Below are 22,135 nucleotides of genomic sequence, written 5' to 3' on the forward strand. Positions count from 1 at the left end.
CATGGTGACACTACTCTCTGCCTAGTTTAAATGCTCATCCAAAGATGAAACCAGGTTCCTCTTCTTTCCGATATGGTGGTGGGATACCGCAAGAGCAGGCCCTACATTATCCACCAATTTGAATCTTTGCTGCTGAATTGATGGTTACTATGGCAACCAGAGAAGTGTGGAGATCAAGCTAAGGCTCCCGAAAGCATAATTATAACTATCACAGGGTTGTTATATGCACAATGAGCACAAGCTGTATTGCAGTAAAAATTACGTATTGCGAGGAACTGTTCTGTGGCAGAACTCTCCGTCGGAAACCACAGCAAATGGGCTCGGTGCTGAGCAATCGGGGGAGGGGGGGGGGGGGTGTAACATTATGTGATTGCCTTATCATTTTAAATCATTCACTAATCGAGCAGTCGCTCGGCAACAGCTACAGTTAGCAAATAATGTTGCGAGAATGTAAAAGGTGAACGACCTGTGACGTAACTTGTTTATTGTCGAAGCGCCGTCAGAGATGCAGTGAGGTATTGACTTTGAAAACCACAGCGCGAAAAACGGACAGAAGAAGAACACTTTTACAGATTTTTTTTTGAGGTACGAGATATTCTCGATGAACAGTTACTCATTCTTCTCTTGTCTCCTGTAACTTGCGTCGGACGCGCATGTCTTGCCGCCGTATTATTATTGTTAAAAATAATATTGTTCTAGGGTACAGTAAATGTGTAATACTAAAAGTGCCTAGCAGTAGATTTATTGTGCGACGTGTATCTGAAAACGTCAAAGGAATTGTTTTCATTAAGAGAAGTGCCAGTGAAAACGCCATCCATGTTAAATCCTTCATTGCAGTGTAAGTTCGTCTATTAATTGCCATAAATTCAGACTTAAATGGAACTGGTGTATGGACTATTTATTTAATATAGAATCTATGTCTCACTCCTTCATGAAGTTATTTAATTTTCTTTATGTTTCTGCCAAATAGAGAGTTCACAGTCACGAATTCTTTCGTCGAGTTCGGACGGAAGTTGCATGCGGCGAAATATTTTCTCCGCGCCATATTCTACTGGTAAATGCATGATAAACTACGGTCCCTTAGGAAATTCATGTTGAGCTATCCAAAATAATTATATTTTGAATAGGCATTTACTCTCCTCTGCAATGCAACTTCCGACTGATCAGACGATCCAACAAGAAACAGCCGCACACGGTCGGCGTTCGCAAATATGTTTCCACCGCTGATTATAGCTATATGTTACAGCACAAAAGTAACATATTGTTATAATTAGAGACCACGAACGGGGACATTTATAACTGTATGTTTATGTATACACATTACGTAAACATATCGTTATAGGGGAGATTTTACAATATTCACAGGGAAGACTGCCCATGTCGGGACCCTGTGCGAAAGCTTCCCTGTGATCTTACTGTAGACCGAACGCTTCTACCAGACAGCGGCGGCGCCATGGCCAGGCAGGAGACGGGCCTTCCCCGAATTCTGGAATCGGCACTGGTGTGGCACTCGGGCCAGTGACCTCAGACAACGGGCTCCTCCCAAAAGCACAGTTGATTTTGTACAGCCGTTGGGCACCCTGACAGCGAGCAGGAGTGACGACGAATGGGTAGTTCATAAGAAAATTGTTACTACTGGACGGGCCCTGTCGCAGAGTGCCAAGCCCGTCTGATAGCTACAGAAATTAGACGCTCGCGTTTTGGCTTTGAAGAGAAGTAGTCACTTTTGCTCTTGTCCGTGCACCGGAATGATAGCAAAGTTTCGTATTTCGTCCGGCAGCCCGAACATTTCCCATATACGTGATCGCGTGGGCAGTTACCATTGCAACAAGATGCTGATCGACATCTCGACACCATGCGGGCGCCGCCCGCAGTGGTTTTGATGTTTCAAAGAACATCACAGCCGGTCGTACTCAAATCGCTCTTGCCGACTTAGGTACAGAAGGTCTAGTTGTGGGCAATATATGCAGTGCAATGCACGTTCAAAGTGCAGTTTCCTTTCTGTATGTCAATAACCTTCATGTCGATGGGTAAATCAACTAGAATCTCGTGCACTCTGTCAGTGATAGGAGAGGTGCCAATCCGTATTTATAACTGATAAAAAATTGTACTTACGCGTTAGTTGTCATTTTTACGTATGCACACTGTGCCATAATTAATCAGGAGGCGTCACCTCATCATCCATTATGAGATGTTAACGTAGAAACCTAGTAGTAATAAAAATTTGTTTCATTCTGCTCAGTATTTCTGGCTGTCAGTTAAAATTACGCACCAGTTCCCGCAGCTCAGTGATTCTTTTGCGGCATTACTCTTGTGGCTTTATTGAACTGATTCTAATTAAATGTGCGGTGTGCGTCCTCGCCTGGCATGATTATTCAATACGAAGAAGGGATTAAAAGTCAGATATTGCGCTTAGGAGTCATGCCAGGGGGATTCTTTGTAGAATTCCATTTAGCATAATGCACGTCTGCGTACCGCCTCACGGAGAGGTCAACTCTGAGTACGCCTCCCATAACTGGCGACACTGCTTTTAGGTACGTTCACTGGTATCTTCAGAGAAATGTATCAGGATACTCAGATTTATACATATATCCAATATTAAAATTGTTTTTATCTGCAGTTTGCCAGTCAGCAGTTCAGCAAATTCACATAGTGTACTATTAAAAGTTCCGCATTTTGGTCACAACTAGCATATATTTACAAACCCAGTGTATTTTTTCCCCAATAGGTGTTACCTTTGTAACACCTCACCTGTCACTTATCTACTTTGGGCGTGTGTTCACCCCAGGTAATTGACTAACAGATCAACAGAGAGTGCAAAACTGCCATAATGTCGGATAACGCAAAGAAAGTAATAAGGTCCTGTGACTCCTGATTGAACTGCACTGGTAGTGTTGAGATTAATTGATTCAGAATTGATCCCTTTTAATTAAAAAGGGGTGCACATTGAAGTTATATTCAGCTATTGAACACCAGATGCAAATGTTGAACATAAAATTAATTAAGAAAGTGACTTGGAATTTCAACTACTTGATTAAAAACAGATGAAGTGGATTAGCACAAATTTATTTTAACTAACGACCTTCAGTCACCACATTACATCAATCTCCTAACAGGCAGTGATAATAAATTGCGTTTTCGTGGAGTAAAGCGCGATAAATCAAAAGTAATTCCGATCGACTGACCCAGGCGTAATGCGAAGTGAGAGAAGAATTCTACAATACACGGCCCATGAAACCCTCGTGGAAACTTTGCCGACGTGATCCAACGAATTAGCAGGCGCAATATCACCGAATTCAGCGTGGTGGGGTGGCGTCATTGTGCGGACGTCGGTCGACCTCGTGCTGCTGCAAGGCTGCGCTCGTCTATTCACTCCTAGCTATCTTGCTTAGTACATAGTTGAATGAAAACTTTCTATCTCCAAGCTCAATCATTCCATTTACTAAGTCCTAAACTGCAGAGATGCTCACTCTTTGTCAGGCAAGCTGAGTAAAGAACGCCACGTCCGCACTCTAGGCAAGCTGGGAATGGAAGACCTCTACGGAGACTTCTGCCACTCCGCTCTTCGCCTCCAGCAAAATCACTTACGCCAATTGCAGTGCAAGTCACGTTAATTATGTGTCGTTTCCCAGCGCTGACCAATGGCTGATCTGGAAAGTAAACAAATTCCCACAAATTTCCCTTCCTCTCAACTTCTGCTATTTAGTTCCTCCCAGGCCACCCCTCAATGTTAGCGTCTGCACAAAACACCAATTTTTCTGGAATTCTGACTCCCAGGAGAGTACTTCAAATTCATTGGTCCTATGTTCCCATCGGAGGCCAGCGTATTTCATTCTGTCGCTCTTCACCTGATTTACTTCAGACTGCAGACTGTGAATTCAGCGTGAAGTTCCTATAGTCACGAACACTCATATTTTGGCCTGTGTTGACCGCTACACCTTAGCTTTGCGTGGCTTTCTCGCATGTTTCACTGAAAATGGGACGACAGACATTTATCAACAGGCGTACAAGTTCTCCATCTGCTTCCTGGAGGCCGCGCCGCGTTACCGCTTTCTCAGAGTTTGAGCCGCCCTAAGCTGCCTATTGTCGCTTCCCTTCGCCACTCCCCAGCCTGGCCGCGGTCAACTCTGAATACTTCCTTGGGATAAACTAGCCTCCAGTAAAACGACGCGTTTCCACAAAGTTTTCATGTCGCGTGAATTACTTTAAAACAATCACCCAACATTAATTACTCCAATACGTTCATACTATACCCTCTACAAGATGCATTGTGCCTTGTCAGTCATTTCTGTTCAGCCCTACTGTTCACTCGACGTGAGTTCGGTGATCTTTAATGACTTCATGTAAGGGGCATAGTTCTTGCCATCTTACACCTTCTACAGTGACTGGAGGTTTTCGTGGTCTCAGCGTCACGTCTGTTTGAGCACGGTAGAACACCAGCGTTGTTTACAAGGCGGTGATTGGTTTAAATATGAATGTATTTCTGGCTAGGAACTCTATTAGGGTCATTTGCATAGTGTAACCCGTGATTCAATGTGACGTCCATCTGTGCCAAACTGTTGTATCAGAACAATCAAGTAGATATGACAGACACTGAGGCCGATTTCATAAACAGCGAGATGGAGTTTGCAGATGACGAGATTTCTTAACTGGTGACAAGACAGACCGACAGTCTGTACAGTCGCACAACAGTACGATTTTTCAAAATGACGTCGCCGATGCCACACACAGTCATTCACACGTGGGTGGTACAGATATGTGGTGTACAAGCGCAACAACGCAACAGGCGCGTATTTATATCTTAGTCACTGAGAATATTACACATGAATTGGCACAAAACAGTGAGCAACACTCACAAGTTATTCACAGTGCACCCGAATCACGAGTAAACTCACCAACCATGCTTGGTGAACAATGTGACGTAGACGATGACAGAATGAGTGCATTCTGGAATTGCTTCTAAGCAATGTGCCAGGAATAACGGGCAGAAGATGCGGAAAAAATGGAGGACTAACTGTTAGAGTAAGAACAAAAACGCAGGGCAGGCAAAGCAGAACTCCATACTCAATTTGAGAAGTTAGAAAATAACGACAGAAACAATTAGCCCAAATCGCCACTGTTAACGAGATATTACGTAAACAGAACGAAAATATAGATACACTATGTGCAGAAGTCGCGGTAGTAAAACGAACAGCAAGTTCTGCCAATGAGTCACCCATCTACCAAGAGTGGATGCCGCCACTGCTAGAAAAACGTCACATGTTGCCATACACAAAGAGAAACTTGCAGCTTCTGCATCCACAGTTACTCATGAGGCAGTCAACGGCAGGTATGTTACAGGAAAACAGACAATTTCTGAACAACTCTCCACTCACCAAAACAATATGCAAAAATCCGAGTTAATTGATCGAAGGATCATAGAATTAGAACATACGATCAGCACTCAAAGTCTGCGTATCTCATCAATTAATCATACAGCGATGTCACTGCACACTTTCGCACCAGTGGACACAAACAAACGCCAACGAACGGTGTCAAGTGCTCCCTCACTGCAGTCAATGGCAAATATTCTAGGTGCACCACAAATGAATCTCAGCGACAGCTGTATTCCAGTGAGAAATCATAGTCATGACGCCAGTCTGAAAACACGCACTTTGAACAGCAGCCACAATTACAGAATGCATAAGCGGATGTTTACCTATTTATTAGGAAATTCGCAACATTCAAAGAGAATGGTCCATTACATCCTGTCACGTGGCAAAGACAGTTTCAAAATGCATTCTTCGCGTCCTGGTCATAAAACGCAAAATTAGAGCTTTTGTATATGTATCTGTAGGGGAATGCTGCTGATAAGATGCATCACACGGCAGAACACTGCGATTCATTTATGATACGTTTACATTGTCACGATATGTACGTTACTACCTCATTCATTCTCGTTCCGATTTGTTGTTCAGCACTGGCATGCATTCTTCGGCCAGTCGTTTGCGCATATATTTGTAGAATTTCTTTTGTTCTGCGCACGTGTCCTTGACTCACAAGCTGTGCACAAAGCCGCACGAAATGCTAGTATCACGGGTGTCCATATACAAGGTGGCGTCCTTTGTGGGCCATGCACTGCAAGTGCAAGGCCCGCATTATCCGCTAATTTACATTTTTATTACTGAACTGAGGGTTGCCATGGCGACCACAAAAGTGCGGAGGTCAAGTTAAGGGTTCTGCACTCAAAATTAGCAGTATCACAGGACTACTAAACCCACGACGGTCAAAAGCTGCACAGCACTAAAATTCATGTATTGTGAAGACCTTCTGTGATGCAAACCACTGCATGTGGGCTCGGTGCTGAGCAGTTGGTGGAAGGATTTTATAACATTCACAGAGAGCACCACCCTAGGCGGCATCCTGTGTGGAAGCGACCCTCTTATCTTATCCTAGAACGGACGCCAGGACGCCCCTACCAGACAAAGGCGGCGCAGTCGCCGGCCGGCAGACGCACCTTTCGCGAATTCTGAAAACGGCGCCGGTGTGGCGCTCGGGCTTGTGACCTCAGATAACGAGCGCCTCCCAAAAGCAACGATGATTGGACGGCCACTGGGCTTCCAGACAGCGAGCGGGAGCTGCTGCTACGGTCGCAGGTTCGAATCCTGCCTCGGGCACGGATGTGTGTGACGTCCTTAGGTTAGTTAGGTTTAAGTAGTTCTAAGTTCTAGGGGACTGATGACCTCAGATGTTTAGTCCCATAGTGCTCAGAGCCATTTGAACCATTATTTTTTGTAGTTTCCTTCCGTATGTCAATAACTTCATGTTGATAGGTAAATCAACATGAATCTCGTGCACTCTTGTTAGTGATAGGAGAGGTGCCAATAGTTTATGAAAACTGATAAGAAATAGTACATTTGTGTCAGTTGTCGTATTCATTTATGCACACAGTGCCACAGTTAATCAGGAGGCATCACTTCATCATGTATTTTGAGATGTTATCGCAAAAAACCTTGTAGTAATAAAAATTTGTATCATTCTGCTCGGTATTTCTGGCTTGCAGGTGAAATGACCCACCCGCTCCCACAACTCAATCAGGAAAAAGCATTCAACACGTAAAACGGTGCTAGACGTTTGAATTTCTGTGGAAATTAAGGGTAAGTTATAGCGAGAGACGGTGTGATAAACAACATGCAAAAGGGCCAAAGGAGAATAATGAGAGCGAAAGACCATGAACGAAATGCTTGGATTGAAAAGGATGCAGGGCAGGGATGTAGTCTTTCACTCCTGCTGTTCAGTCTATACGTCAGAGAGAAGCAATGATGGAAATAAAAGAAAGGTGCAAGAGCGGAATTAAAAATTCAAGGTGAAAATACATCAATGATACGATTCACTGATGACATTGATATCCTCAGTGAAAGTGAGGAACAATGGAATGAACAGTCTAATGAGTCCAGTCTATGGATTGAGAATAAATCCACGATAGACGGAATTAATGAGAAGTAGCAGAAATGAGAACAGCGAGAAACTTAACATCAACATTGATGGTCACAAAATAAATGAAATTAAGGAATTCTGCTGCCTAGGCAGCAGAATAACCAAAGGCGAACGGAGCAAGGAGGACATCGAAAGCACACTAGCACTGGCAAAAAGGACACTGCTGGCCAAGCGATTGCGAGCTAGGACCCCAAAGACGTTGAGGCTCACATGCGGTTCCTCTTCGTCGATATGTCTTGGTTCAAACTCGTGTAGGTACTGAACCACACGTGTCGCGTTTTTGTTGTTGTTGTGGTGTTCAGTCCTGAGACTGGTTTGATGCAGCTCTCCATGCTACTCTATTCTGTGCAAGCTTCTTCATCTCCCAGTACTTACTGCAACCTACATCCTTGTGAATCTGCTTAGTGTATTCATCTCTTGGTCTCCCTCTACGAATTTTACCCTCCACGTTGCCCTCCAATGCTAAATTTGTGATCCCTTGATGCCTCAGAACATGTCCTACCAACCGGTCCCTTCTTCTTGTCAAGTTCTGCCACAAACTCCTCTTGTCCCCAATTCTGTTCAATACCTCCTCGTTAGTTATGTGATCTACCCATCTAATCTTCAGCATTCTTCTGTAGCACCACATTTCGAAAGCTTCTATTCTCTTCTTGTCCAAACTATTTATCGTCCATGTTTCACTTCCATACATGGCTACACTCCATACAAATCCTTTCAGAAACGACTTCCTGACACTTAAATCTATACTCGATGTTAACAAATTTCTCTTCTTCAGAAACGCTTTCCTTGCCATTGCCAGTCTACATTTTATATCCTCTCTACTTCGATCATCATCAGTTATTTTGCTCCCCAAATAGCAAAACTCCTTTACCACTTTAAGTGTCTCATTTCCTAATCTAATTCCCTCAGCATCACCCGATTTAATTCGACTACATTCCATTATCCTTGTTTTGCTTTTGTTGATGTTCATCTTATACCCTCCTTTCAAGACACTGTCCATTCCGTTCAACTGCCCTTCCAAGTCCTTTGCTGTCTCTGACAGAATTACAATGTCATCGGCGAATCCCAAAGTTTTTATTTCCTCTCCATGGATTTTAATACCTACTCCAAATTTTTCTTTTGTTTCCTTTACTGCTTGCTCAATATACAGATGGTATAACATCGGGGACAGGCTGCAACCCTGTCTCACTCCCTTCCCAACCGCTGCTTCCCTTTCATGCCCCTCGACTCTTATAACTGCCATCTGGTTTCTGTACAAATTGTAAATAGCCTTTCGCTCCCTGTATTTTATCCCTGCCATCTTTAGAATTTGAAAGAAAGTATTCCAGTCAACATTGTCGAAAGCTTTCTCTAAGTCTACAAATGCTAGAAACGTAGGTTTGCCTTTCTTTAATTTATTTTCTAAGATAAGTAGAAAATAGATTAAAGAAAGGCAAACCTACGTTTCTAGGATTTGTAGACTTAGAGAAAGCGTGTCGCCTTACATCCCCTAAATTAGACACTTGTGACGCTTTGGTTAAGTTGTCTGGCTGATGGCAAGTTTGCGAAATACGATATTAAGATAACGTATAATAACAGTAATATGATGTCGGGAACTAAATTAACGACACATAAATGATGTAGGCCACACAGTTGAGAAATGGTTACAATAATCTTCATTCGGAAAGCAAAATAATAGCGAAAGTGGTCGTACTTAGAATTACTATTACACTCGACACAGTTAGATCATTCACAATCTCATCGCGAATTAGAAGTCCAACGCTCCACCTCATTAACTACGCGAAAAGTTAGAGTTCTCACTAGGTGCGCGGCTTGCTCTCCGTTCAGGGACTACGTCCCGCGATACCACACAACGCGAAATTTTCTAAGTCGTTCCACTTCCTAGCTGCCTAAAGTCCGCCGGTCCGCTTTCGCGTCTCCTCCAGCACTGCCCTCTGCCCGTCCACGGCCGCGCTTCCGGAGTGCCGCGCATCGTCGCTCAGCTGACTACTTTCACGTTCTAAATAAAGTAACAATAACTTCCATTACATAATAAACGTTAAATTCTTTTACATAAAACCAAAACAATTTCATTCTTAACTTTGAATGCCACGGCCAGTAGCATTGCACAAATGTACTTTCTGATAAATAAATAAAGAACAAAAATAACTGTTATGCGCTAAACCTTACAACAAATATTCTATTACCGAATGAATAAAAAAGACGTCATGCTGTCATTGTTCACTGTTTTTTGGGTAGAGGGAATGATGATATGATGCTTAACTGTAAATACTGATAATTTAAATTAGTATATGTTTTCAACAAATAAAGTTACAGAGTTTATATTTACACCGTTTGTCACTTTAATGATGCGCTTCTATATGAAATGTCGATCTTTAAGATCGACCAAAGCCTTCAGATTTCAGCATTCACGTCTTTGTTACAAAACTTATTAACTTCTCTTTAACAGTAAATCCTAAACTACTATAGATATGATAAATATTCAAGTTTTATTGGGATCAACCTGAAAATTTATGAAGGTTGGTAGATTAAAGTAACTGTGGCTTCAGGGGAGGTTTACGATCTTTGGCCCGAAAAAAACATATTCTTTGAGAATTTTTCTCTGGTTGTGTTATAGATATCAATGTCAAATGTTGTCAATATTTTTAATGATGTTTTCTCTACTAACTGGAATTTTTTCGGCCGGAACTGTCGAAGAGCAAAGGTGAAAGTGCCGTCGGAACGAAACAAAATTTCGATGTAGACCTCCACGCGTGGTATGATACAAATCAGCCGGCTCGTCTGAAATGAAAATTGAGTTGCGAAGTATATAAGATTCTTTATGAGTTGTACCTCACTTAAATTATTTGGACCATAGGAAACAAAATGGCGGCCATTTGAAACAAAACAGGGTTTTTTCATCGATTTTTCAAATTTTTTGGCCAAGTAAAAATATTTATAGTTTCTTAATCGGAATTGAAGTAGTACAACTCCTAGACAATTTAATTAGCTTCGTCGGAAACAAATAATTATGCCAATCGGTTCAGTAGATTTGAAGTTACCATACCGCGCGATAAAAAAAGTCATTTCGAGAAAAACGCATTTGAAGTTTTGACTACATATAGATACAATATTATGCAACTTACGTTGAATCTGCTATTCCGGGTTCCATAAACTAGGCCGGGAAGGCCTTTCTCATAGAGGGCGTTCTGCTCGATCTGGGCCATCCTGCGCTGCCCCAGAGCCGCTCGTACGGCCGGTGACAAGCGGTATTCTGCCGCTCGAATCCGGTGGATGTCCGAATGCTTGGAGAACTACGTCGAACAGAGTCCCAGGGTGACGTCCGTCGTTGTCATGGTCTTCAGAATTGCTGAATACCCTTCATTGAAGCTGCTCACTGCCAGGAAAGTCGCAATCTCCACAGTCTTCGCACCAGAATGCAAACATTTGGGGGATAACTTCCAAACCAACGCGTTCAAACTTTCATTTGAATTTTGTGTGTTTGCTCCCAAGCACCGGTACAATAACTCGTCCTCCGAAAGAAAAAAAACTGGTGCGTGAAACAGGCCGATTTCAGGCAGCTGTATTTTTTTTGTTCGACCGCGAATAACAAACATTTCCGTTCCGTATTCGAAAAAACCATTTAAGGGGTGGATTCTAAACACTTTTATGGATCCAAAAATGCAATTTTAAAAAAATCGATTTTTTTGAACGAAAAGATAGTAAACCTCCCTTAATTCCCTGCTTTACTACAGAGTTAAATAGTTTTCATAAATGTTTCCCTTTATAGCCGATCTTAGGTCCGCCATATTTAACACTGCTATGTCTCCTTGGCCACAAACGACTCTACTGGGTTTCCCTATGACGAAAGTTCTCGTATGTCTCACTCGCACGCTACAGCGCTTAGACCTCAGTAGACAACAGACGCCTGTGAGTTTCCCCATCTCGTTGTGAATCTGCGCCCTTTGTGGCATGCGGTCCTGGACGACATGGTTCGTTTCACAATTCCTGTAGGCTGACTCTTTCGGCCATGTATTTAAATGTTCATTAACCCACAAGGTCTCTACTAGTATCAAACGTAGGCCTTAATTTGAGGAAGAAATTTCTTAGGCTGTACGTGTGAAGCACTGATTTTTATGGTAGTGAAACATGGACTGTGGGAAAATCGGAACAGAAGAGACTTTAAGTATTTGACATGTGGTGCTATACACGAATGTTGAAAATTAGGTGGACTGATAAGGTGAAGAATGTGGAAGTTCTGCACAGAATCGGAGAGGAAAGGAAAAAGGAATATCTGGAAAACACTGAAAAGGAGAAGGGACAGGATGATAGGACATCTGTTAAGACATCGGGATATTACTTCCATGCTACCTGAAGGAGCTGTAGAAGGCAAAACTGTAGAGGAAGACAGAGATTGGATTACATTCAACAAATAATGGAAGACTTGGGTTGCAAGTGCTACACTGAGTTGAATAGGTTTGGCCAGGAGAGGAATTCGTGGCTAGCCGCATCCTACTAGTCAGAAGACCATTTTGTCGAAGTTGAAAGTATCAACAGCTTTGCTGAAGTCTAGCCTCACTATTTTCTGTGGCATATTTCAGGTTATGTGCTAGCGTAAGTAATGCAGTATTTGTGCTATAATGAGAGCTGAGATGATGTTTGTTAAATAAGTTCGATTCGCACGAGTGTTCAGTAGTACGATCGTGAACAATATATTCCTTGGATTTGTAATGAGCAAGTAATATCCTATTCAGAAGGTGAACTTTCAATCTTGGAGACAGATCGGACTATGCTTCTTTTCCATGAAGTAGAATGTAGTCTATTCACGAGAGAAAAATTAAATGAATCTATTAAGACTATAGTCGCTATAGGCGACATTCTTGATCATGGTTACGGTAATTCCGTCATAGGCTATGACTCCGGAAGAGATTCTCATTATTGCTTTTCTCCTTGGATTTAATTTTACGTGTTTTAGATGGATGTAGTGATTGGTTACGCTGTTAGGAGATTCTTGTGTGCGATAGTTGATTAGAATACAAAAAATTATTTTAGTTCGTCGTCTGAGGTCAGAAAACAAGTTTGCCTTTCGAATACCCAAGTTACGGAGATTCTTCCACAGGATCGCTTGTGTCATATTGCTGCATACAAGGATACGAGCGTGCCTTGTTTACTCCTATAGGTAGCTTCCTGCCTTCTTCGTAGCGTTCAAGTTTCGGACTATCCGTGAGTCGCCCATGAACAGCATTCCTATTGTTCATCATGTGACGCAAATCTATTGCCAGTAATGGAACAGGGAATTTTTTAACATGGACTGTCCATATATGGACATTTTTCTCGTATAGAGTCAGTGAGGTCAGTAGCAAGTTCATAGATTTTACGACTTATAATGGGTTCTCGAATTATTTGAATCTATGAGTTTTATGAGCGATTTACTGGAAAAGTCACAATCTATTCTTTAATGCTCCTACAGTTTATACCATACACGTCAAAAAGTAACTGGAATTTTTGTTTTGCTTAAAGAATCTTTATATAATCATCAACATCAACATTTTCCTCTTCAGAGTATTCCTACTTAGATGTAACACTGTTATGCCAGCGCTTTTCCAATGTTGGAAGCACTTCTTGTACCCATATTTAGTTATGGTGTTCAGCTCCTTCAGTGATTCTGTTTTTATGTCATCAATGGTGGCAAAACGACACCCTTTAATGGTTCTCTTCAGCCTCTGGAATTGAAATAAGTCACAGGGTTGCCACATCTGGCGAATAGGGTGGCTGAGGCAGCATACCGGTTTATTTTTTTTTTTCAAAATATCATGAAGGAGCATTGAGGTGTCAGTGAGAGCTTAATCATAATGCAATTTCTACTCGTGGTTTTTGCATATTGCTGTTTGTTTTCTTAGGATTGCTTGACCAAACGGCGCGTAACTTCTAGATAGTATTCCTTATTGACCGTGTGACCATGAGGCAGCAACTCACGATGCAATGTACCATGGTAATCGAAGAAAACAGTGAGAAGAATCTTCACATATAATTTGTCGTTGTTGGCTCCAGGCAATTTCCATTGGGGCGACCGGGTCTTGGTTTCGACGTCATACCCGGGTACCAACGTTTCGTCACCTGTGATCACCTTCTTTAGAAGTTCTAGATCGTCGTCAACTTCATTTAGCGATTCCTAAGCGATGTCTACGCGACGTTGGGTTTGGTCGAAATTCAACTATTTAGGAACGAACTTTGCTGCTACATGTTTCGTGACCAAAACATCCCAAAAAATTGCTTTACATGAGCCAAAGGATGTGCTGACATTATCAGCAACATCTTGGTGGTGATTCGGCGACTTTTCAGAACCACATTTTTTACTTCTTATACTTTATCGTCAGTAACTGACGTGCTGTGGCGTCTAGGGCGTCGTAAAAGACTCCGCGACCCTCTTTCAAATGTTTATAGTGCTCTAAACTCTTGTCTTACTTAAAGCAGATTCACGAAAAGCCACAGTCATCATTTCAAATGTGTTACTGTACTTTACTCAATTTTTCAAGCGAAATTTTGTGCAGATTCTTTGATCCATCTTTTTCGAAAGTAAAAATTAGACGAATACTTAGAAACACTTATAACCTTTCGGATTATCAACAATAAATTAAATATTCAGAACATGAAATATATATTAGGAACACGTTCCAAATGGATTACAACGAAAAAAAAAGGATTTTGAAAATCAGATAGATAAAGCAGGCGAAATTTGTTGTGAATTGGCAGGAGCCAATTCACGGAGTTTGGAGGAAGCCGAAAGGCACGCGATTAAGCTCACGCAGGCTGGCGTGAGGTCTGGAACAGGTCAGAGAAATAAGGCTAGCAAAACAAGAGTAACTGGTAGAATACTTAACTTCAATTCACAATTGGTGAACATCTCTCGTTACTGTACAGGCTTCACAATAATAATTATCAAATGCTATGGCGCCTTGCTAGGTCGTAGCAAATGACGTAGCTGAAGGCTATGCTAACTATCGTCTCGGCAAATGAGAGCGTATTTGTCAATGTAGCATCGCTAGCAAAGTCTGCTGTACAACTGGGGCGAGTGCTAGGACGTGTCACTAGACCTGCCGTGTGGCGGCGCTCGGTCTGCCATCACTGACAGTGGCGACACGCGGGTTCGTCGTATACTAGCGGACCGCGGCCGATTTGAAAGCTACCACCTAGCAAGTGTGGTGTCTGGCGGTGACGCCACAAAATTAAGTTCACTTTACTTTTCGGTCACATCTCATATAATGTGGTCTGAGATGTGAGGGCTGCATAGAGTAGGCCATGAATATTACATTGCGTGCTGACAGACGTGGAACCAAAGCTTGACCTGCATCAATTACTTTATCGATCAATAAACTGCAATCGTTCAATGCAGCGATATCGTCTCGTTTATGAACATAACACATTATTCGAAAATTTCATTGTTATTTATAAAACTGAAAGATTACTTGAATCCGTGGATCTTCTGCCATAGAAAACAAGCAACTAAGTCGAAGGAGTGGATTTGGAAAGATATGTTGTAAGTGGGGACTTGATTTAATGCCAATTAAAGTAAGCAACGAATAGTTCTTAAAGATGACTATTACGTGAGAGACGTATAGTGGCAGACTGGACGCCTAGCAACTGCAGGAAGACGAGTGTCGAGTATGTGCTGGGGGCCCGGCATTGGGAGGTGGCAGGGGTAGGATGGCAGGAATAGTGGGATACTGGCGGCCATTCTCATCCCTACCCCTACCCAACGCCCCACCCCACTCTAATCTCTGACCCCCGCGTGGCTAGGTAGTAATTCCCCGCCGGGGATGCGGATCGAGATGGATCCAGCCTCTCAGCTGCAGCACGTCACCCCGGCCTGTGCAGTCACTGGCCGCGCTGACCCCGGCAGCTGCTGAGCCGGGCGCAGGCCACCGGACCAGGCACCAGGTCAGCTCTGCGTGTCGCCCTACTGCACAACCACAGCAGACGTCTGCAACTGTTTACAATACCTCATTGATAACGTACCGCCTTTGCAGCGGGAGGAAATGTTCAATAAATCGATTTTCTCGATAGACTATAGTTAAAACATCCGTTGAGGAAATGGTATGTCTTATGTTACACTCAATAAATCTAGACGGTGGACTCCACAGACCGCTCTGAAAACACACTATAATTCCAAGACATAGGCTGTGTAACATTAGGTTGGTGGATAAGTTCGTAGCGTTTTGGTCTTGGATGTTGCTATTCCTGTTGCTGTAGATTTATTTATCGATTGTCATTTTTAATGTGTAATTCACCGTTGCTATTTTAGTTTACATGTAATCTTGTTGTCATTTGGAGATAGTGAGTGGAGCTGTGGACGCTAGAAAATGGAGTGACAAGTGGTGAAATTGGAACATTTTCGACATATTCTTCCGTTTGAGTTCAACAGAGAGGTGATAGCAGAGGAAGCAGCCAGAAACATTTGCGCCATGTAAGGGGATGTCACTGGACAGAGGACGTCAAGAAAGTATTTTTCTCGTTTTAAGGAGGATCGTTTTGACTTTAGCTACTCTCCACGTTCAGAAAGACCTGCAGGGTTTGATGAAGATCGTTTTAATCAACAATGATCCACGTCAGTGTAGTCCAGAACTGGCGAATGTGTGAAATGATCATTCCACCACCGTGCGACATTTACAAGCAATCGGGAAGATTGGAAAATCGGGTGTGTGGGTACCACACGCTCTAACCCAAAATCACAAGAAACCAGCGGATGGCCACGTGTGCGTTTCTGCTTGCCCGTCGTCGACTGACTCGTGAACAATACCAACCACTCACGATTTGTATCGTTACTGGTGACGAGAAATGGTGTCTTTATGCTAATATAAGGAAAAGAAAGAAGTGATTGAGCCCAAACAGAGCAGAAACTCCCCGTACAAAGACCTAAGCGCATCCACAAAAGATGGCGTTATGCAATTGGTGGAACTGTGGGCGTTATGCAATTGGTGGAACTGTGGCGGTGTGGTGTACTACGAGTTGCTTCCCCGAGGTGTAACCGTCACTGCTGACATTTATTGTCAACAAATGAGACGTCTTGCACCCGCAGTCCAAGAATAATGACAAGGAAGATTGTATGAAATGATGCTATTCCACGATAACACCTGACCGCTCTCTTTTAGACTGACAAAAAGCACAATACAGGAATTGTGTTGGGAACTCATTCAGTACCGGCCTTATTCACCCGTTCTTGCGCCCTCAGATTGTGAAATTTTCCGCTCTCAGTCGAACAGCCTTCACGAAAATGTGCTTTTGGAAAGAAAATTCGGTCCGAAGATGGCTCGACGAGGTCTTCGCCTACAGTCGCGGAAATGAAAAGTTACTCCAGTGTTGGCAAAAAAAAAAAAAAAAAAAAATAGTTCAAATGGATCTGAGCACTATGGGACTTAACTTCTGAGGTCATCAGTCCCCTAGAACTTAGAACTACTTAAACCTAACTACCCTAAGTACATCACACACATCCATGCCCGAGGCAGGATTCAGACCTGCGACCGTAGCGGTGGGGGCGTTCCAGACTGTAGCGCCTAGAATCGCTCGGCCACCTCGGCCGGCCCAGCGTTGGCAGACTGTTGTAAACAGTGAAGCACAGTAGGTTATTGATGACCAAAAGTCTCTATGATGTGTATCTGTTGTGTTTATTAAACACACGGAAAAGTGCCTCGAAGATGTACACCAACCTAATACTTGGTAATTATAATTGGTTGGCTTGTTGTAGGGGAGGAGACCAGACAGTGAGGTCATCGGTCTCATCGGATTAGGGAAGGAAGTCGGCCGTGCCCTTTCAAAGGAACCATCCCGGCATTTGCCTGGAGCGATATAGGAAAATCACGGAAAACCTAAATCAGGATGGCTGGACGCGGGATTGAACCGTCGTCCTCCCGAATGAGAGTCCAGTGTCTAACCACTGCACCACCCCGCTCGGTAATTATAATTATTTCGTCACTTGTTCAGATAATTTTTTTGACATTCAGCTGTTTGCGACACACCTTCTCAACAGTGCATACCTCACTACAGTACGTAAATCAGTTCCAATACATAATTGTGAAGTAGTACAAGTGTTTGAGTTTCGAAAAAAAGAAGCAGGTATTGATGACTTGGACTACTGAGTGGAAAAAAAAGTGAATTTACTGAAAAATCTCGAGATTACTTCATAGACTCTTTCTAAAATCCCGAAGCGGAAAGTTGAGATAGCTGAAAATGTCCATCAAAGAAGGAGCAAGCGGACCCAGGAAGGTTAGGCAACATAGAAGTCAAGAAATACCAGTCGGAAGTTACATGCTCTCTAGGAAGTCATTCGCCGCTAGCCTACGCTGTGGATGTTGCTCGCTAACTGCAAAACAGACCGGACTTCACTTTGAAGAATGTTTTGTGGAGTAAATGCAAGAGGTAATGACTTTGTTTAGCACTGGAAAACGAATTAGAAGTGTTCTTATAAATTATCTCAAATTAATATTCACCTTTCGTTTGAAATGTTGAAATAAATAAAAAATAATTACACACTTAAAAAAATTATCTTCTTCTTTATTTGAATTGTTTCTGCTCCTTTTTAAGGAAATTCGAGTATTACAGATTTTTTAACTTATGCTCTCACTTCAACTTTTTCCTGAGTCTACTCTGATGAGTCAAAATTTCCTTAAATTAGACTCTCAATTACTTGAATTTCTTATTAGGTCCACTGTATTTCAGACTCTCGAGAGTGAATGGACTCTCGAGTTATATGCTATACATACGCTGAGGATCCTTCAGTTTGCAAAAAGGTAGTAGTCAGAAGACTGCAGCAAAGTGCAGAGAGAGACCTGTGCAAACACTAGCAGTTTACTCTGAAGGTAAATAAACGTGACACAGTGCACACGAACGTGTGAAGAGGTCCTCTACAGTCGGATTATGTATTGCCAAAAAGACACTTGAAATGTCAACAACCGTAAAATATCACAGAAAACTAATCGCAGAAAAAGCAGGAGTCTGGCTGAGGTTCTCGTGGAAGAAAACTAAAGGAATATACTGTACTTCATCCACGAAAGCGGTAGCTTACAAAAAACTTTAAACGCCAATTCCTGATTATTGCCCATCATGCTGGGGAGTAATACAAGAGATAAAGCAGATACAACGAAGAACAGCACGTTTCATCAAGGGATTGTTTAGCAAGCAGGAGATAGTTTTGGCTGATAACGCAGAACAGGCGCTGGGCATGGCAGAGAGGATGAGGCGGAAACTTGTATTTTCGTCTTTACACAAGTGGTAGCGTTAAGGAGTAAAGAAAGTGGTATCGTAAGCAGTTATTATTTTAATACAAAACATTATTTTTGCATTTATCTTTGCTCATGAATATTAACAACGTATTTAAAGAACTATCTCTGACCCGTAAGAATGCTGTAAGTGATTTTAATTTCTTATATAGTTGCAAAAGCCAAAGTAATTATTGATGATGAAGAACTGTTGTTGTAGATGTGATGAGAAGAGCGTGTGGAATTGTGGATGGTGAGATATCAGTGTAGCTGACGATATGGGAAAACAAATTAATGGTGATAAAGTGATGAATAATGACGCCTCGAACAGGAAGTTACGGTGTTGACAGCTGTATGTGTGGTCTGCTGCTCTGTCGGCTACAAAAAACATAGCTGAGTGGTCAGTTCGACCGGCTGCGAAGTAGTGCGAATGGAGCTGTTTATGTCTTCGCCGTGCTGTGTGCCTCGCGGTTGTTTACGTTCAGAGTGGTATTCGCGTGTGTTACAGCCAACAATAGAATGGTCAGCTCCTGCTGCAAAACCACATTGAAATTCACCTTTTAGAGCGAATATGTGCAACCAAAAGCACTCGCTGCCGAACAATTCATAGGTGACGAAGTGCAGACCACGCATGAAGACATGACCGGAATAAACTTGTACATATTCGGTAACGTGGTTTACGTCGAACTGACAAATGACGCAGCTTGCGCCAAAATCTTAGCTCTCGTGAAAAGCGGCCTCCAATTCTGGCATTCGTACGGCCGCATTGGCCTAGTAATTGTTGACCCTGCCGGCCTATGATTATGCATGATCCGTATCTTCGAACTTCCATTGGAAATGCCGGCAGGAGACTTGATGGCGGCACTGTGCCCTTATGGAACAGTACTCGGGCAAATAGCAGAGAAATGGGCACCACTAAAGAGAGCTAAAGAAACATGTCCCATACTACATCTTCATTGGTGGCTGCCGTGACATAGTCATGTACGATGGGCATCCAAAGCCCTCTTCTGGATGTGGGAAAGAAGTACATGGACGAAACAAATGCCTCCAATGCAGAATTATGCAGCTGCAGATAGTTGAAGCTTATCCTGTGCCGGCTATGATACCCCTTTCACACACCTACACGGTAACACTGAGAGTCAATGCCCTCCAGACTCCTGCACAGGAAGTGTCACAAGATCTTTCACAACCTGCAGAGCTCCGAGAAGACGAGGTCGACCGTCTACAATAGTGACCGGCCCCTTGCCCAGAGATCCCGGCGCTGGATGATGATGACAGATGTCAGATATGGCTCACGATGCCATCGTTGTGACTACAACCGCCTTATTATCTGAACGTCACTATTCCATCCCGTCGTCCGACTCCGAACCACATCCTCGCAAACAGAGGTCACCAAAATGATTCAAGAGGAGGAAGATGACATAGATAGCAGAGTAGGAGTCGTGGTTTTGAGGATGAATCTGTCGTTCGCCCACTAGATAATTCCTACATGGAAGTCTCATGTGCAATACCCACCCCATTATGGCCGGACAATTTACGGAGTGACTCCAGAACACAGCAACTCCCTCAACACAGCAAAGGTTTAAGGGCCAATTACACTACTCAACTCAGATTTTAAGATTTTACGCGCCTATTTGCGATATGTCTCAGACGAGTACTACAACAGGTCGTTTCACCTACAAAGACACCCTTTGGCAGAGATACTAATATACAAACGTCAATGCCATGGCAACAGTCTGTCGTCTCCAGAGAGTTATGACGTAGACTTCGATCAGACATACGAGTGCGTGAACCACGCCTTCCTCTCAAAGGTGATGGAACGGATGGATTTCCCACCTGCCTTCGTACTCGTAATCATGCGCCTACTTCGAGATGTTTCGTCGAGGATGATGGTCAATGGACGGATGACGACACCAATGTCGACCGCATGGTCTGTCCGACAAGGTTGTCTCCTTTCAATGGTTACTTACGCCATCACACTAGAATCATTTCTCGGCGGCCTGCAACGTCGTTTATCAGTAATCACCCTGCGAGAACCCTCATTCGCATTCTGTGGCTGTGAAGACGACCTCGTCTTCATCATGAGGCAACATGTTGGATCCAGCAATATAGGACCGGAGTGGGCAGCTATATAAACTTTTCCAAAGCATGTGCTATGGCCATTGGAGAGGGACTTTCGGATGAAAGTGTGGCTCCATTCAGGGCGATGGGGACTCTACGCAGTCTTGGAATAGTTTCCATTACAGACATCCAACACACCATGGGTGTCCTCTACAGAACATCGGGACGGGCGCTCGAAGTCAGTTACTGCAAGCAATGGGCAGTTGAAAAAGGTGCATCTTATTAATATTTTATTGCATCGTTCATAATAAACATGCCACAAAACCTCTGGAGATTAAATAAATCAGACTCCACCTTTGCTGAACATATGCCCAAAGAAGGACACAAATATCTAACACACACAGAAGTGCTACAAACAGCCAACAAAGGCAGAAAATTCAGCCTACTAGAAGCTCTTGAAATTAACAAACACTTAGTCCTAAATCCTCAGCTGGTTCTAAATGACCAATTGCAACTGAGCACTTCACCACTCTTAAGCTTTACACAATAAAGTAAACCTGCTACTAACCACAAAGTGTCCCAATAGTAAACAAATTTACACCCCAATATAATGTACTATTCCATATGTGTTTACATTCCTAAGTGTAACTCAGCTATGCAATGTAATATTTTGTATATATTAACGTACAATTTTCTAATAACAAAATGTAATCATCAAAGAAAACATCGCTGTTGTACAAGCAACAGTTAATGTCCAGTACAACTGTTCACAACAAATACCAAAGAATTGTATTCTAAATAAGTCTGGTTGTTGTCATGCATGGTACTGACAAACCATAAAATGTGATTTTTTATGTTAAAGAACAGTTTTACAGAACAAAAAGTCGAAAGACCCCTTTGGCAATTCCAAAGACAATACCATAACTAAAGATCGTATGTAAGTGCATTGCATCTTAGTCCAGAATGTTTCGTTCGTAAGAACACAAGCTCCTTGTAAACAATAGCCAGTAGTTATCTGAATATGGCCTAATAAGTCGAACACTAGTTCATAAAAATAAAAATCAATAGAGCAAAAAACCGCCTAAGCATTATTCAACCCTCAATTTGGAATTTTTCTATCAAAAAGCGACGGAAGAATCCATAAATAAGACTATCTATTATTATAATGTGTAAATGGTGAAAGGCAGAAATTACCAACATCTGTCTCTCTTTATTTAAAAAGCAAAAAGGTTACTAAATGATCAGCATGGGGACATATTTATATAAAAAAGATTTTAGTATAAAACGACTCGTTCCACATCATTACGATTTGTCGTACAGATGATACAATGAACACCAGGCTGACTAATTATTAGAATATGACAAAG

This window comes from Schistocerca cancellata, chromosome 7, assembly GCF_023864275.1.
Source record: "Schistocerca cancellata isolate TAMUIC-IGC-003103 chromosome 7, iqSchCanc2.1, whole genome shotgun sequence".
NCBI classification, from domain to species: domain Eukaryota; kingdom Metazoa; phylum Arthropoda; class Insecta; order Orthoptera; family Acrididae; genus Schistocerca; species Schistocerca cancellata.